The sequence below is a fragment of the Aythya ferina genome, assembly GCF_964211825.1.
Source record: "Aythya ferina genome assembly, chromosome: 18".
Lineage (NCBI taxonomy): Eukaryota > Metazoa > Chordata > Aves > Anseriformes > Anatidae > Aythya > Aythya ferina.
Genome location: NC_140317.1, coordinates 4,874,235 through 4,891,412, shown reverse-complemented (window position 1 = coordinate 4,891,412; position 17,178 = coordinate 4,874,235). Strand labels below are relative to the sequence as shown.

The following is a 17,178-nucleotide window of genomic DNA, read 5'->3' as shown; positions in this document are numbered from 1 at the left end:
GAGGTTCAGGGCGGCTCGTCCTCCGCCACCCCAGGGCCTCAAAGCCTTGGGGTTCAGCCTGCCCCACCGGAGGCCTCGTCCCGGGGCAGATCCCGGTGGCACTGAGCTCACGGAGCGCTGCTGGCGACGTGGCCTCCGCGTCGAGGACGGCGGCACCGGAGGACGGCAGCACCACGGCCTCTCTTAGGGTGGTAGCCAGCAGCCAGACGGGTGGCCCGGCAAGCTGACGGCGTGCCACGGGACGTGCCCTCATCCATGCGAGCCTTGGGCACCGTTGGTGAACCCACTGCCATGCCACGACCTCCCGTGGGGCACGAGGGAGGCCGGGATGGGCGCAGTGCCCGGGGTGAGGCTGGCCGGGGGGCTTCCAGCAGGCTGCCTGGCGGCACGGAGACAAAAGAGGGAGAGGGGGGCACTGCGAGGCAGCACAAAGGGGCCGGCGAGCCATGGGCGTAGCGCTGAGCGCAGCAGAAGGCCGGCGCTGCCCTCGCCCGGGGGGCTGCCGCATGGGGGGCACCATGAGCCGGGGGGTGCTGGGGTGCCGGTGGCTTTGCCACCCCAAAATCATCACAGCGAGGTGTCGGGGTGATGCCCAGGGGGGAAGCGGGGAAGGGAGGTGTGTTGTGGTCCTGCAGAGAGCGGTGGGATTGGAAGCGCTGGCGGGATGAGCTATATTTAGGGGATAGTGTCATTGGGCACGTGACCGGCTGGAGATAAGGAAAATGAAAACGGGCATTGAGGGGGGATGTTTGCACACCGTGGATTTCTACCTGTAAAAAAAAAAAAAAACAACAAACAAACAAGCCTTCTTTCTCTAAAGACACCACGATTCAATCACTGCGGCTTGAAATAAGGCTTCGTGTGCTGTTGCAGCAAAAATCAGTCCGAAGTGGAGCGTGTTTTTCAGCATCTAAGCAAGGCCACCTCGGTTGCGGTGAATAAACCCAGATTTAGGAATTGTTCCTGGATTTGTAAATTCAGATCTGTTAATTCTGACTTTGCACAGGGTGCTGAGTTAGTAAATGTTAGAAAAAAAAACAGGCTGGGGATGACCAGAGGTCAAAGGCAGTTACATAAATAAAGGCCTTTCCTTTTTCTTCCTTTTTCTTCCCTTTTTCTGGTCCTTCTCCAGTGTCGGCATCTTCACCACGCAGGCGCTGGGCCCCAGGGAGAAGTTCCCTGAGAGCCTGAGGCATTCAGGTGCACTTACTGCATCGATTTTCCCATTTGAAAAGCTGCCCAAGACTGAGAGGCATTTTGTGCAGCCTGTGCTGCAGTCTGGGCTTACCGAAACCAAATCTGGTGCCGCTGGGAACCCCTCGGAACAAACCTCGGGCACCGCGTGGGTGCCGTGGGGTTGAAGCTTGCTGGGCGCTGGTGCCAGCCCTTACCTGCAGCTCCATCTCTTGGCCGGGGCTCTGACTCTCTAGCATCTCTGCCTGTGATATTTGACATCTTTAGAAGTGATAACCAGTCCCAAAGCAGCTCCATGAGGGGTTTGGGAGGGTGCTTGTTGCAGTTCCTGCAAGGTCCCGTTTATTTTCCTTTCGGTGGGCAGAGGATAAAGGTAAATCCAGCAGCCAAGGCCCCTTCTGGTGTGCCCGCTCGGTGTGTGCCGAGGGCTGGCTGCCTCTCTGTCAGCTCTCAAGCACTTGGAGAGCCACGAACCTTGCTGTGTGTCGGTCACAGCACGTGTTGTACCTGCCGAAGGGAGAAATAAAGTCACTGCAGGTTTCGAGGCGAGCCAAGCAGCACCTTCTGCTCCTAGTGCAAAGGTCAGCAGCAGCGTTCTGTGCCCACGCCGGGTTACAATCGGAGAGCTTGCCCGTGTTTTCTTTAAAGTGGGGGTAGGCATGTTTCCTATTTTTTTTTCAGCCAGGGAATATGTAAGCTAATGGCTTTTACTGTTGCTTCTAGAAGTTCAATGCTTACTTTTGTTCTTTCCCGCTGGAAGCGGTCGGCAGGCTGCCACTTGACCACGAGCACACAATTGCTGATGTTAATAAGTAATAGAAACTTTCTCTTGAAATAGAGCTAGCGTTTGGTATGAAGGCCCAGCAGCTCTTCCAGCCAAATTAGTAGTTTATTTGAGCTCATTCCTGCCTTGATAACCACCACCAGTATCGTGACATTCATGCAAGTAAAGGAAGAGCTGGGATTCCTTATCCTCGCTGTCTGTGCTCCTTCCCTGCCTTCCATGACCACGTTCCCAATTGAGAACTCAGGGAAGGAATTGCTGCCAACGTCAAGCACAGCCCTGGAAGGAGGAGGCTTCCCTTTGCAGGCAGGTTTGCCTCCAGTGTCTTGTTGGACCCTGGCGCTCATGCAACCAGCGGCTCCTCCGACCTGTTGGAACCCCCCTGCCTGTTGGGAGGCTTGGTGCAGAAATCCTGAGGGTATTGCTCATGGGTGCGAGCACTTGGTGCTCGTTCTGACCAATTGGAAGAGAATGAGACGCAGCCGAATTTTAATTGCAGGGTTTCTCAGCCGGAGCTTGGTATCCCTGCTGCACGCTTGAGCTGCCTTGGGGCAGTTTACAAAAATTCTCGGTTTGGTTAGGGATTAGTGGGGCTCGCGGGGCGCTTTGGGACGCTGCTGCCCTTCCTCCTCCTGCCTCTCACCTGGGAGCCCCGGAGTTTTCCACCGCCTTTGATGGCCGCGGCGCTTTGCGAGGCCGATACCCGTCTGCGGACGGGGGCAGCGGAAGGTGCAGGTGTTGTGTTTCAGCACCTTATCTAGAGACCTTCAGCTGGCCGGCCTGCTGAATTCCTGCCTTCTGCTCCTCCGTCTCCCTCGGGGAATGAATGCTCGTGGTAGTGTCTTGGCGTGATGCTGTATTGCTCGTAGTGCTGGTGGGTTTACCTGGAGGCAGCGTGTAGGGACCCAGGATGAGGGGAAACTCCTTGGGAAGTTTTTATACTCTTGTTTTCTAGGGTCCAGATCCCCCCCTTGGTTCGGATGGCTCTCTTACACCATTCGGCTTTGTTTTGGGAATGGATTCATGCTATCAGGGCTCCTCGGGCACAGCCCAGCGGCCGATCAGCCTGTTAGCTGGAAGCTGGCTGATGTTATCTCAAGGAGTTTCTGTGAATTCAGCTCTGCTTCATCCCACACAGCCCTCCCGTCCCTTCCCACTCTTCACTGCCGTAACTTCTTGACCTCAAATATTGAGTCATGAATGTAAGCTTGCAGGAGAGCTTTCTGAAGACATTATTCCTGCGTAATTTCAATATTTTCATGAATATTTTATTTCCTGTCTGAGTCCTGTCATATAGTTGTTATGACCTAAACTGACGAGTTGTGATTTCAGTGTGCCTATACAACAGGAGAGGGAAACATTCCTGTTTACTGGAAGTCTCTCTTTTCTCCTGCCCATCCCTTGCAGCCACTGCCAGCCCGCTACCATGGGCTCTTCAGGCATTAATCCTCACCAATGACTGTGTGCTACCTGCTGGAGACTAAGCGATGAAAACACAGCCTTAAAAACCTTCCATCTTCAAATTTGGCCAAAGCCTTTGCTGCCTGAAGTGCCGTGGTGCAGAGTATTTAAATTCCAGCAGGTGAAGAGGGATGCCCTGGGTACAGCTGCTTCTCAGGAGCCAACAGTAAATGCTGGTCACAGTGCAGAACTGTGCAAATCCAATGCCCATAAGCTAATAATGGTATTTTTTATTGCACGGGGAGGCTGTGTCTAACCCTCTTCTCGCATCTGACATTTCGGTTAGTCTCCCAGGGGGGTGCTCTGAAACCACCTGATCTGCCCGGCCGTTAGAGGCAGGAGGAGAGAAAAAGCTTACTGGAATTTGTGTAGTTCTGTGTAAAACAGGCACTTCAGCGGATATCATTACTGTGAGCCCCCGTTGCAAGGTTACATACCCTAGAGTTGATTCCTGTTCGGCTTTGATTTGTTGGACACTTGCAATATGGATTTGGGGATCACCATAAATATTTTACTCCAGAAATGGCCTCCTGTACATCGCGTGGCGTGGAAACCTCCCGAGTGCTAATGTTATACCCTGTTACCGTACGGGGAGTTATTCTGTGTACAGTGTGCGAGGTGAATGGATAATTCGGGAGTGCGAGTGGCCACCTGGGCTAAGCAATTAATTATACTTGTTCCAGCCCCGGTCAGGAGTGTTATTTTTAAAATGGACAAAACCTCCCTGAGCAAGCAGCTTCGTGGCTCGCTCCCTCTTCCAAGGTGCACTTGCTTGCGATGTGCTGGTGTAGCTAAAAGGGAAGGGGGGGGAAAAAAAGGCAGCTAAATTAGTAATGCTCTTAGGACTGGTAAACAAACTAATGTGCACTAAAAGCTTTGGAAGGAATCAATCAAAGCCCAGGACAGGCTTTGAAATACCTGCGTAAGCGAGGCATTTTGCTGCAGCTTTCTCGTAAAGTTTCTCCTTCACTCGTGCTGTGCAGCTCCAAAACAGGCTTCTGTTTTAGGCTTCAAACAGTTATGTAAAGTTACTTTTTTTTTTTTGGTTATGATTCTTCCCCAAAGTTCAGTGTCAGAAGCTTTGACAGGTGCTTTTTGGGGCAAGGCCTTGCCCCTACCAGCTGTCCTCAGTTCTCTCTTCAGAGCAAGCCACAATTTTTCATGTTCAGCATCTGCGTTGGTGTGGGGAAACCACCAGCGTTGTGAGGCTCAGAGCCTCCTCTCGTTTAATTACTAGTGGGATTTCAAAGGCTCTGGAGGTGATGACACCTTCCTAAATGCTCCTCGGGAAGAACCTGCCTCGTTGTTTCCACTCTTACCTCCCACCCTGTGCTGGGGTTTTTGCCCAAATGGGTCAGCGCAAGCCTGGAAACCGATCCTTCGGCCTGAAATTTTTGCACTTGCTTTTGATGTCAGGAAGGCCGAGAACTGAGAGGTGAGATGGTGACTTGGGTTTCTTTTACGTTGTGCTCTGGAGCACTTGCCACGTAGCTCAGTTCAGCTCTGCCTCGTATCACCGCTGCGTCCCCTCCTGGGGCCTTCAGGCCTGTGGTAAAGTTGTCTTCCTACAGATTATTTTATGTTCTGGGACACTTCATGGTAACCTTTGGGCTTTTTTCCATTTGCTGTTAGGCTGCTAAACGTGCGTGTGTTTGTGTCTGAAACCCAAATTTGTGAAATTATTGGACTTCAGCAAAAGCCGGTTTCTCCTACCAGCAGTCCTTGGTTTGAGGCGGTGGCGGCTGTATCCTCGGGTTTCCAGGGGCTTTTTGAGTTCTGGATATTACTTGGTTTTGGGAAGGGACAGGTAGACAGTGTGAGAGGTGGAAAAGTAGGGGGTGAAACATCAAACACTACAAAAAATGGGGGCTTGGCGTTTGGGGGTGCTTGCAGATCAGCTGTGGCGCTGTCAGGGGGCACCCTGCAGGCCTTGGCTGCCTGGGTTCATGCAATTCATTTCTCTTGATCGACCCTGAATGTTTTAGGGTTGTTCCTGCCTCCTTCATGCGTTTGCCTGGGCACAGGGCAAGCAGAATTACGGTCTGGTAGCTGCCGGGTGCCCTGCTCCAGCCTTTGGGAAGAGACCTGAGTGGAAACCGAAACTTTGCAGGGCCAAAACCTCCAGAGCACGGTGTGGGGGAGCAGAAATGAGTTTGGTGATGATGTGTGCGGATTTGGGTACCTGTATGTTGGCTATGTGCCTTGTTCGTCCGTCTCCGTTCAGGTTTGAGTGGCTCCAGAGAAGCCCTGTGACCACAGAGGGGTTTTGGTACTGTTTGGTTCAGCTTTTGGGTGAGCTCTTTAAGGTTTTGCTGCACCATGTCAGCTCACCCGCTGGTCTCAATCTCACCAAGAGAGCAGCTGGAGTGGCATCTAAAACACTGTCTTTAGGGGACTCTCATTTTTTATTTTTTTTTTTTTTTAGGGGTGGGAGTTAATTTGAAACGAGGAAAGGGTCTGTTGGGCTCACGCTTGCGGTATCACTTCGGAGCCTCTGGTTACAGCCTGGAGTTGAAGGGAAGGAGGGCAGCCGTGCCCTCGCTCCATTAAGCAGCGTTCATCTTGCAGCGTAAAATCTGAGCAGTGCCGGATTCGGCAGGCACCGAGCACGGTTTGGAGGCACATCCCTCCAGCTGCCTGCAGAGCTGCGCTGCCCAGGGAGAGGTGTGGAGGCTGACAGGCAAAAGGGCTATTAAATCTGAAGGGATGTGGAGCTTAAGGCTTTTAACTGTGCTGCCTAGCCCAAAGCTGGGACTTCCTCGTGCATTCCTGCTGCTGGAGTGACTGGTGGTATTTCATCTGTCAGCGGACGTCGAGCCTTCTGCCTGAAGTGAAATCCAGTAATGCCAGCAGAGCTGGAATTAGTTCCATCACAGCTCATTTATTATTTTATTTTTTTTTACCTACTTTTGAAAGGATGTAACTTCTTCGCGAATAAAGGAATTTTGCATATGAATCATTTTTGTTTTAAGAAACAGCGCTGCTTCTCTGCTGATAAGGATACTTAGCAAGTAAGTAGGACTTTCATCTTCAAAGCCTTTTTGGGCGCTGATGTGGCAGTGCCTCTTCGGCTGGGCCCGGGGCAGGTGCCAGAAACTTTCCCTGCAGGTGCCCGTGGGTAAGACAGCCCAAAGTAGTTCAAGGCCACCAGCCGTGTTTTCTTGGTGCTATGCTCCTTATTTTCTCTTTTTGACCCTTTCTGAGCAGGGCTGAAGATCGGTGGAGAAGTGTTTGATGTCCCTCAGTGCAGTTATAGCTGGGGACTTTTATGCAGTCTAATTACCCTCACCCAAGCAATAATACTTTGGTTATTCTGTGTTTGGGTAAAAAGAGGGATTGGAAACTAGGTGGTGTGCAATATATCTTGGTACTGAGGGACTCAGGCTTGATTTGTGCCCTCTCATGAGTAAACTGGTGAGTAACCTAGCATCTTTAAAGTTAATTTGGGTATGAATCTTGGAAGCTGGGAGAATTTTTGCCAAGGCCGGGTTAGAAAGATATGTAGGCAGTAAATAACGTCCTAGGTCTTAGTCCTTGGTAAAATTGTTGGCAACAGCTATGCAGAAACACAACCGGAGCTTGACTAGCTCTGGAGCTTGAGTAGCTTCGTGCTCTGCTTCCTCCAGCTTTACTCCACAGTTGTCCTACCCCATCTCCTGCTGTACCTGCTGCCAGAGAAGCTGGGTGTTTTGGGAGCTGCCCTGCTCGCTGCTGGGCTGCTCCCCCCAGAAATTGGCTTTTCAGCGTTGGAGGTGAGTGTGCAGCGGGATATTTGTGCTCAGAAGCGATCAGATTTCCAGGAGGGCTGGAATTGTCCTTTGGCTTCGCTCTTCGGGCTGCTTTTGAAGATGAAAGTTGTTTTTTTTCCTTGGAAGGTAGGTTACGCGTCCAATCCAAGTGAATAATTCCCGTGGCTGCTGCAAGAAGCATTCGTGCTTCTGTTCAGCGTCTGAGTCCAAGTTCCTTGAAACAGCGTTAGTCTTGAGACAAACTAGCCACATTTTCTAAATTTAGAGTTACTACGTGGTTGTGTAACTGGCTGTAAGTGAACCAGCTCTTCTTATTTATTGTTCTGTCCTGAACTTGAGTGATTTCTGTCAAATGCTTTTCTGCCCTTTTGCCACAGGAAGCCTGCGGGGTCCAGGTTAGAGAAGCTGCTTTGGCTTCCCATGCTGGAGTACAATCTCAGCGAGTTCAGATTAAAGCAGAAAAGGGGAGCTGGGGAGAGGAAAGGGAGGAATCTCTGTCCTTCCTGGAAATCTTTGGGTTTTGTTGTTTTTTTAGAGTCTGCAGATGTGGATGATTCACTTGCTTCCTGTAAGAGGCAGGCTGAGCAGTGTTCGGGTGTGTTCCAAGGAGCTTGGGAAGCTCTTCCTAATGAGGTGTAGTAGTATATAATGTTCCTCCCTTGAAGGGTATTTAGTGCGGCATGTGATTGATGAACATAGACCCGAATTATTCTTGCTGTGGAAGCTTTCTGAACTGGAACAAACTTTGCAGGATGAAGCAAGTTCCTCGACTGCACATAAATGCTGTGTGTTCCTGAAATCCAGGGAAGGAGAGCACCGTGCAGAATTGCACAGCAGCGAAAAGGCCTCTGGAGGAAATACCAGAACCCGATACCTGGGTTCCTAGTTTAAAAATAAATACTAATAAAAAGAAAAAAAGCCTAAAATGTCATCTTGCTACATTAGTTGATGATGTATCCTAATGTTTTGAGGTCTCACACTCCGTATCTTACTGTCAGTTTTTTGGATAGAGGCATTATTGACTCAGTGACTGCCGTTTCACCCAGGACATCTGAGCTGGCTGGTTTGCCCTTTTGACTCTCAGGCTAGAAACTTCCTCCATTTAGTTGTGTGCGGCGCTGGGGATTTTGCTGGTACACGACAGAGAAATGGCTCGTTTGGTGCGCGGGCTGAACCTGCCCTGTAATGACAAAGCAAAGTGCTAAGTGCAGGGTGACTTCCCTGTAACGAAACTCTGCCAGACGAGCGCTGCCTGTGATTATGTGGGTGCTGGCGAGGGCAGCCCGAGCCCGTGCCCTGCTGTCGTGGGCTGCAGCAGCCTGGTTGTGTCTGAAGGTCTGATATAAAAAGAGCTCCCAGGCTGCTTTGGTCTCTGCGGTTAGGAAGCTGTCCCAAATCTGGAGGAGATTTGGAATTTCTACCAGAAATGTACAAGCAGTTTGCACCCGTGTCTTACAGCAAGCAGACCTGGCCCCCGAGTAGCTTCTGGTCTTTATAAACCTGCTGCTAGGTGGTGAGGCACACTCAGCATCTCCTCCTCACCCCATCCCTGCCTTGCAAGGGCTCTATCCCTGCTCACCCTGCAGCCCCTGTTTGCTTGCCCAGGACTTTCTTGGTCTGAATTGTCCCCCGGCTGCCTGGATCAGCGTCAGGGACCTCGGTGGTGGCATTAACATTTCTTTCCAGAGGCTGCTTTTATCTGAGACCACGTGTCAGACGAAAACTTAACACTTCCCACATCTCTTTGTATTTCACGAGAGCATTATGTGATCAGCTCTCGTGTTGCTTGTTTTGTTAGGCATCTTAGTGGAGGATGAATAATTTACAGGAACTGAGTATCACAAATATTCTAAGTGATGTGGTCACCATAATGCAGATATAAAATCTTTAATTGTAGGAGCCTTTTTTTTTCCTCCCAGTGCTGACACTTGGAGCTTTGGAGAAAATCCAGGCCAAGTTCCTGGCTTCCTCTTAATCGTGCTGTGGCTATGTTTGTTTTTTTTTTTCTGTGCTCAGTAATGTGATTTAGTACCAGACTGTCATCTGTTGATACTGGTTACCCTTTAAAATCTATTTGCTCTTGCACGATGATGAAAATAATTGAGGGCTGAATTATGTCTTACAGGGGCTGTGGCACGAGTGGCGGTGTTGCTTCGGCTTCTTTTGGTTTTGCCCCTTGCAGCTTCTTTCTTTTCCGATCAGGGCAGTCCTTCTGATCAGCGTGTGTGCAGCCAGGCAGGCCAGCCCCTTTGGTAGGGAAAATGCTCTTAGCACAGCTCCCAGGGCTGGCATTCTGGTTGCAAAGTGAGTGCTCAAAAGCAATCTTTTTCTTCACGTTTGTGGAGATGGCTGGGAACTGCTGGTGAGCCCTAGGCGGGGGTTTGACAAGCTGTATTTAACCTCCTGGGCTGTAGTCTGGGGGGTAAACTGGTCTCATCACCCCGCCTGCCCCTCCTCAGCGTTGTGGTGGGGCTGTTTCTGCCCCTGGTGACTCTGTCGTGAACCTTACCTTCCCCGTGGGGTAGTTTAATTTGTGTTTTCCTTAGTCTCTTCTGATCTGGCATTGATAAGTGTTCGCTGTCAGGAGCGCTGTGAGGAGAAACCCTCCAGGGACTGAAAATCTGGCTGCTAGCCGTGGTGTCTGCAGGGCAGGTTCCCATCTCCGTGCTGCTGTCGCTGCTCCTCGAAGCTCAGGTAAGCGTGGGGCAGGGGGAACAAACTCCCTCGCTTCCCAAACTCACGTCTTGCCGACCACCTCGTCCCATTTGGGCTGGGAAGTCATTTTCTAGAAGCATTTGCAGACTGGCTTTGGACTCTGCCCTGCAGCCCGTGTCTGCAGCTCTTTGGGATCTGAAAGCCTCCCCTCGCAGGATGATGGCAGCGAGCTGAGAGCTCCAGCAGCTGCAGAGCCCGTGCTGCCCACAAAATCTCTGTGGGATGCCGTTTGTTCTCAGTGCTCACTTACCTCCAGACCAGTTCTGCACAGGCTGCCTGTGATCTGCAGCGCTGCCAGTGCTTGGATGAAGCCTTAAAGCAAGAGACGCAGAAGCAGACACAGAACAAAGTCCAGAGCATCCTTGTCCAGCCTGTGTGCGCTCCTGAGCATGAGGGAAAAGATGAAATGGCAGTTCTCTCCCTGCTCTGACAGCAGCAAACCCATCCCATGCTCTGCCACCAACTGGCAGGGCACCTGCTTGCCCCTCTTTTTTCCAGTTTTATCAAAAAACAAACAAACAAACAAAAAAACCAACCCTGGATGTTTTCAAAATGCTGATTTGTGTGTGACCTGCTAGCCTGGGAGCGTTGCATCTGATCTATGGGGTTACACTCAGCTGGGGTTTTAGGTTTTCCCACTAATTTAAGCTAGAAGAGCTTTTGTTTTTTTCCACCCAGTTGCTTTAGGGAACTTGAAGCGGAGTAGCTGGGATTATCTGCCTTCTGAGGAAGAGCAAAACAAAGCATGTTTCTGATGTTCCCACGTGAAACTGAGGTCCCAGGAGGAGCACTGCAGGGCTGGTGCTGCTGCTCCTAGCTTAGCCTCGTCTCAACGCTGGCTCTGAGTTTATTTTAGGCTCTCAGGAACAGCAGGCACCTGTCCCGTTCAGCTGGGCTGTGAGTGAGCAGAGTGGCAAATCTGCGGTAGAGCCCAGGAGGGGGAAGAGCTTTTAATCAGGAATGCCAACGAGCAGCCTGCGATCTGAACCCAGCCCTCGGGGATGGGTGAAATTCCCCCTCTCCGCACCTGCCTGGCTGCAGGTGGCTGTTTGGGCAGGGGGCAGGGGCTGCTGAGATGCTGCTTGGGTGAAATCTGGGCGGTGTGACGAGTACATCCAACGCAGAGCTGGGGCCTTGTCTGCCTGTGGTGGGTGTACTGAAAGCTGGGCACCAAGAGGTGCTGTAAAGGTAAGGCAGCTCCGAGCTTCTCTTTGGGGCATCTTAAAACTCTGATATCTTCCTGAACCGCGTTGCTGCTCCATTCACAAAAACATTGTTAAGATGCCCCGCTGAGAGGTACGCGTTGTTTTTATCCCCTCCCACTCCCCCACCTGAGCGATCTGTTTTCAGGAAACTGCTTTTTCAGTTCCCTCCTTTTGTGCACATTGCAAGGGCTTGTTTTTGTGTTTTGTTGGTTTTTTTTGGTTTTTTTCTTTTTCATAATTATGAAAAGAAGTGTTGTTCGAGTGCCCAGCCTGGTGGTAATAACATCTAGCAATATGGGGCTTGGTGCAGTGCTCGAGTATCCTTCACAATTCTCCTTTGATAATTGTCCTCGGGCACTGAGATATTCCCCATCTCCTGCCTGCTCCGTGGCGTGGGAGCAGCTCTTGAAGCTCCTGCAGCAGAAGGAGAGCTGCAGCTTGCTGGGATCCCTTCAGCCTGAACCCTGTGGGGCACGTGGTAGAGGAAAAGTAAGATCTGACTGCAGGTTTGACTTTTATCGTGGTTTATTTCTGAGATGAACTCAGCTCGTCGTGGGAGAAGCAGCTCCTTGTGAACCTTCAGCAGCATCGCATTAAAGCTGCTCCCTCAGAGCCATCTGGGTGACTCTGTCTGGGACTTCTCAGTCGTAGGCTGTGAATTTTTAGCCAGCTTCTGATCCTCGGTCTGCTCTTGTTCAGAGGTGCGCAGCACTTCAGTGCTTTGATGCTTTATCACTGAGGTGCTCAGAGGCTTCAGTGGCTGGATGGAGATTTTACCCGTGCCTCTTGGCAGCCACCTCACTGCTTTAGGAGGCAAGCTAGTAAGGTAGAGGTACAAATTCCTATTTTCCAAAGCCTGTGGCATTTCTGAGAAATGCTTACAAGCCATCCCCTGCAGTGTCCTGCTCCTCGAGGAGGTTTGGAGCTGATGCCTGGATGTGATGCAACAGTGGTGACAGCAGAGCTGCGCAAGGAAAGGTTCTGGAACACAGCAAGGCAGGAGGGTCGAGCACGGCCGGGCAGCATGTAGCACCCTGCTGCCTAGAGGACTTCTCCCAAGGGATTTTTTTCCTGTTACCATCTCAGCCTGGCCTCTGTTGGTCACCTGCAAGCTAGGAAGAACTCCGAATTTGGGGCTGCAACAACATGTATGTTTGTTCCGTGAGGGACGTAAAGCAGGTAAGAGTTGTTGGGGGGTTGCCTGCTGAGGGCACTCGGAGTTGCCTTCAAGTCATCTCGCCCAGGAAGGTGGTGTTTGGGTTTTCTTGGGTTGAAAATGCAGGTTTGAGATGCGAACTGAACGGCAAACAACCAGGCAGCGCTCCCGATTTGCTGATTATTGCAGTTCTTCAGCACAAAAAGGGGTTGTCCCCAGCACAACCCCTGCAGAGGGGATGGGCTCAGAGGCTGGGTGTGTGGCTGCATTTCTGCCAGGAATCGGCCAGTTTGGGTCCCTGCTGCTCGGGTGTGCAGAAAGGGATGCCCTCCTTGCTACCTTTCAGGTTCAATGTAGGTGTTGGCTTAAATTCTCCTCAAAATCTGGAGTTAAACCCTGCTGCTAACCAGGTAAACATTCAGCTCTTCGTATTTTTCAGCGGCTGTGAACTGCAGCCTTATCTTGTTTGGATATGCAAACGCAGAATTACAGAGATTAGAGCAGTTCACAGCGTGGTTGGTGTATGCGGTGGCCGCTGAGGACGCCCCATGGCACGCTGCACCGCCTCTCCTGGAGGGATTTTCAGTGAGCTTTGTTTTGTTCGGCCCTGTGAGCTGAACCCTCTGGAAAATCCTCCTGTCCTGCTGCTGGGGGCTGTTCCCATGCTGCAGGCGTGGTGCAGCACCCCCGGTTTCAGCAGAGGAGCTGCACTGCTCCGAGGGGTCCACACCGGCACAAAAGAGAGGGCGTGTTGCTTCCTTCCACTGCGAGGGGTCTCTAACCCTGATCTCTCCTTATTTTTTTTTCATTTTGTTCGGGATGATGTGAACAAAAGGAAAAAATGTGTATTTTCCTTTCCATTTGTGGCTCTCTTAGCACACCCCCGATGAACTCCTATGTTTAAATCTCAGACCTAGTTCTGTGCAGCCCACTCCTTGCCGTTTTGTGTGCAAAATTGTAATCTCAGGTGCTCGGCGTGGCGACGCTGGAGGTGTGTTGGTATTTTCACTGCTGTCAGTGCTGCTGGACTTTGTGGTGTTGGGCATATCCCGTTGCGCCTCGTGCCGTGACAAAACGAGCAGAGTTACCCGGGGTCTTCGTTGCTGCTGGCGGTGGAGAGGGCAGAAAAACCTTGTGGTTCAGCTTCTTGTTTAAAAAAAAAAACAATTTGAACATCTGAAATTGATCCGGGATTGTAAAAGACTAAACCTGAAACCCTGATAGGGAGCAAGCATTCATTGAACTCTTTTTTTTTCCAGCTCTTCTCCCTGGTTGGTGCCTGGGGAGGGAGCTGCTGGCCCTGCAGGGCACCCTGTGCTGGGAGCAGCCCGGGTTAGAGCCCTCAGGACTGGGGGCAATTCACCCAAATTCCTCCCCCATTGACCTTTCTGTGGTTCCTTTCTGTTCTGTGGGGTTTTTTTGGTGCCGGGGGGAGTTTTAGGGATATTTTTTGCTGGCTCTGCGTTAGCAGAGGGGAGAGGCTGCGTCTCGGAGGTAGCTGCAAGTGCCCGGGGGCAGCACAGGAGCAGTTTTCAGGACAGAAAGGGTGAGTTGTGGTTCTGGCACCGGGGTCACCGCTCCCTGTTGTGTCTTAACCACCCCTCCCCAGTCTGCTGCCTGTCTGTTTCCTGCAGAGACAAGAACTCACACTGCTGACCTCCCCGACGACTTCTCTTTTCCTCTTCCTCCCCAAACCCGACCGCAGCTTTCCAGGAGCACCCCTCGCACGGCAGAGCCACTGAAGCACCCTTGGGGCTCACGGCTCCTGGAGCTCTGCAGGTGCTGCTCACCTCGGGCTGCCCCTTTTGGACCTGGTCCCTCTTTTACCCTCCCTCCAGGAGCTTCTGCACGTTTTTATCATCTGCAGAGACACGAGGCTACCCCATCCATCCCTGCTGAACGCCGGCAAAATGCTGGAGCTGAAGAAACGGGCGCGTTCCCTGCGGAGCTGGGCCTGCCTCCAGCCGAGGAATGTAGGTCAGAGTTAGCGACGTGAAATGAAAAAAGGCTCGGTGGTAACGGCAGCGTTTCACCTCCATCATCCGGAGAGGTCCCCGCGCTGATGGCAAACCTGTTCCTACATAGACGCTCTTTAACACGACTCGTTAAGCAAACCTAATTAGGCAGCAGCATCAGCCCTCCTGAATGCCACGGCACGTGGTTGTGAGGGCTGCAGGGCTGGCACCCCGACTCGTGCATCCTCCTGTCTGCTGGCCCAGTCCGTCCCAGTCTGTCCCAGTCTGTGTTCCCAGCCCTGAGGGGAGAGGAGGAGGTGTGAGGGGCACTGCTGAGCCCCTGGGGGCATGGAGGTGCCATCAGCTGCCCGAGCTGGGCATGTAGCTCCGGGGGGATGAGAAATGAACCTGGCCAGCTGAATTAAGTGGGATGAAAGCTGGTGCTGCTTGGTGTTCAGTGAGTAAATCTGTCGGGAAGGTGTGCGGGGTAACCTGCTGGAGATGCAGTGCACGCCTGGTGAGGGGAGTACCAAAAAACATCTGACAAAGACAACAAAGGGCTGTGGGCAGTGAGCTGACGGCTGGCAGGCATTACGCAGATGCTGAGGACCTTTCACTACGGGATTCTGCTGCATCAGGTGCTTTCTGAGTTGTTTTTTGAGTTTATAGCAAGAGCAAGGTGTCAGTTTGTGCTCACAGCAAAAATACATCCTCCTTACTGCCTCTTCTGCATGCTCGAGATGCTTTCTATCTTCAGATGGAGTGCTGTGTTCTTGGCTTAGCACTGTCCACTATTTAACGATGTCCCTGAGATCTCCATAGCTCCGTGTCCCACCCCAGCACTAGGTGGCAGTGGCTGATGAAACAGCTCCTGCATGGAGCTGGGCAGTTTTTGCAAGGAGAAATCACCCTTGGGAGCAACGTTGGGGCTCAGCACCTCGGCGGTTCTGCGTGCCGCCACGTGGCTTTTTGGTGACTCTGGGGTCTGCTGCTCTCCACGATGGCAGGCTGGCAGCTTTGTGCATCTTTCGGGGACTTCTAGGACCATCCTCACTGTGGCTTTTTGGCAGACCTCAGCCAGCCTCCGTTGTGCCGAGAGGAGGAGGAGGATGCAGAGCACCTCCCCAGCCCTCGGGGAGCGCAGCTTCCTAAATCAGCTCCTGTTTTCCTGGAGTGTTCGTAAACCTCTAACCGTGTTTATGGCTTGATGCTTCACCGGAGCTGTGAAGGGCTGAAATCCCTCTGTTTTAGCTGGAATTGTTAAAGTGAGGGCCGTGTTTTTGTGCAGCACGTAGCAGGGGCTGGTGGTTCAGCAGGACGCCCGCTCTCCTGCTGTGTGTGCGCATCCCATTAAAAAAAAAAAAAAAGCCAGCGTAGGAAGCAGGCAGCAAGCAAATTGCGCTTCCAGGAAATATGGGGCTCCCTGTCAAGGCTAACGGGCTCGGTTTAAGAAGGTAAAAGGTGTTCTGCAGACGTGGTTATCGATTGCTCGTTCTCCAGGCTGGGTTTGCTCGGGGTGTAGCAGCGAAGGCATGCATGGGGGGACAGAGCATCCTCCCGGGGCCGTGCCGCTGCAGGGACAGGGCTCGGTGGCTGTGTAATTGATGAGCTGCACCTCGTGTAATTGATGAGCTGCATCATTCCTCCTCAGCGTTTTCTTCCTCCGGGCGGAGATATTCCCCCGGGGCTGCTGGGGCAGGTAGAGCGCCGGGCTGAGTGCCGCGGCTGCGCTAGGGAGCCGCTGCCTTTCTGCTCCGAAAAGCTGGAGCCTTTTCAAAGAGGGGGAAAAAAAAAAAAAAGAAACCCTCTCGCTGGCTGGCTGTGTCAGTTCGGAGGCAGATCTGCTGACTCCAGGCGGACGGGCTCGTGCTGCTTGGTGCTCGTGCTGCCCGGAGCGAGAGTTTGTTCCCGTAAGGGCAGAGCTGCCCACGGCCCCCGGGAGAGGCCGCGGAGGCAGGGGGATGCTTCAGGGGAAGGACCTTGGCTTGCCCCACTCCACAAGTGAATGGTAAGGATGGGAGGGAACAACCAGCTTGAGGAACACGTGGTATTGTCAGAGGTGAGGTCCCAAAATGCCGCTGTAGTGTCCTCTCCAAGCACATCTGCACTGGAGCACCCCACAGGGGCGTTGGGCCAGGAGGGGAGCAGGGACGTGGCCCTGAAGCGAACAAACACCACGAAAACTTCTTAGAAAAGCTGCCAGGAGCAGCCTGCTGCTCTGCACACAGAGGTGAGGGATGCAGCAAAGCAGTGGGTCACTAAAATAAATAAAGCTCCCCACTGCTGCCATCCCTTTTAAGAAAGATGGGGGCCCCCAAGGAGATCTCTGTCGTCTGCCCAGTGTCCAGGGGATAACCGGCTGGCAGGGATTAAAAAGTGATCAAAATCCTTGTATGGGGGATAGTTGTTAGTATAACTTCAACAGGTTTAGAATGGGAATTCTGTATTTTATGTTAAAAAATCAGAATATCTGGCTTTCTTGCCTCTCTGCCGTGGCTGTGTGCTCGCATGGCTCTCACCTCTGTGCCGTGGCTCTGTGCTGCCTTGCAGCAGGGGCTGGGACTGCTGTGCCCGTGCACCTCTGTTTGGCTGCTCCTTTGTCAGGAAAAGGATTGGGGGGAAACCAAAGAAGGTTTCCTGGTGGATAATTGTGAATTTTCACCTCCAATGTGCCACCGAATAACCAAAGAGCTGCTAATGTAGGAGAGGTTTCTGGGCAGATGTTGGGTGCTCTGCTGGGTAAATGCCGTGTGGTGTTGGGTAGCTTGTGGGAAGTGGTTTAAGAGTCACCCTAGGAAACACTGAAGGCAAAATGAGGATATTCACGTCGATGGCTGCACTGACAGGTTTCAATATGGAGCTGAAAGCTGTGTTCTGGCTGGAAGGGTAAGGAAGAAAGGCAGTCCACCGGCCTTAGCTGTGCGGGGACGATAGAAGGGTGCCTTGGCCCAGGAGTATG

The 17,178-nt window shown here is 52.2% G+C and overlaps 1 protein-coding gene across 1 annotated transcript in view; it reads left to right on the top strand.

The window, feature by feature from the left end:
• The window catches only part of UBE2O (ubiquitin conjugating enzyme E2 O), a 59,419-nt gene that overhangs the window by 722 nt on the left and 41,519 nt on the right, over positions 1 to 17,178 (top strand). The window lies entirely within an intron of this gene.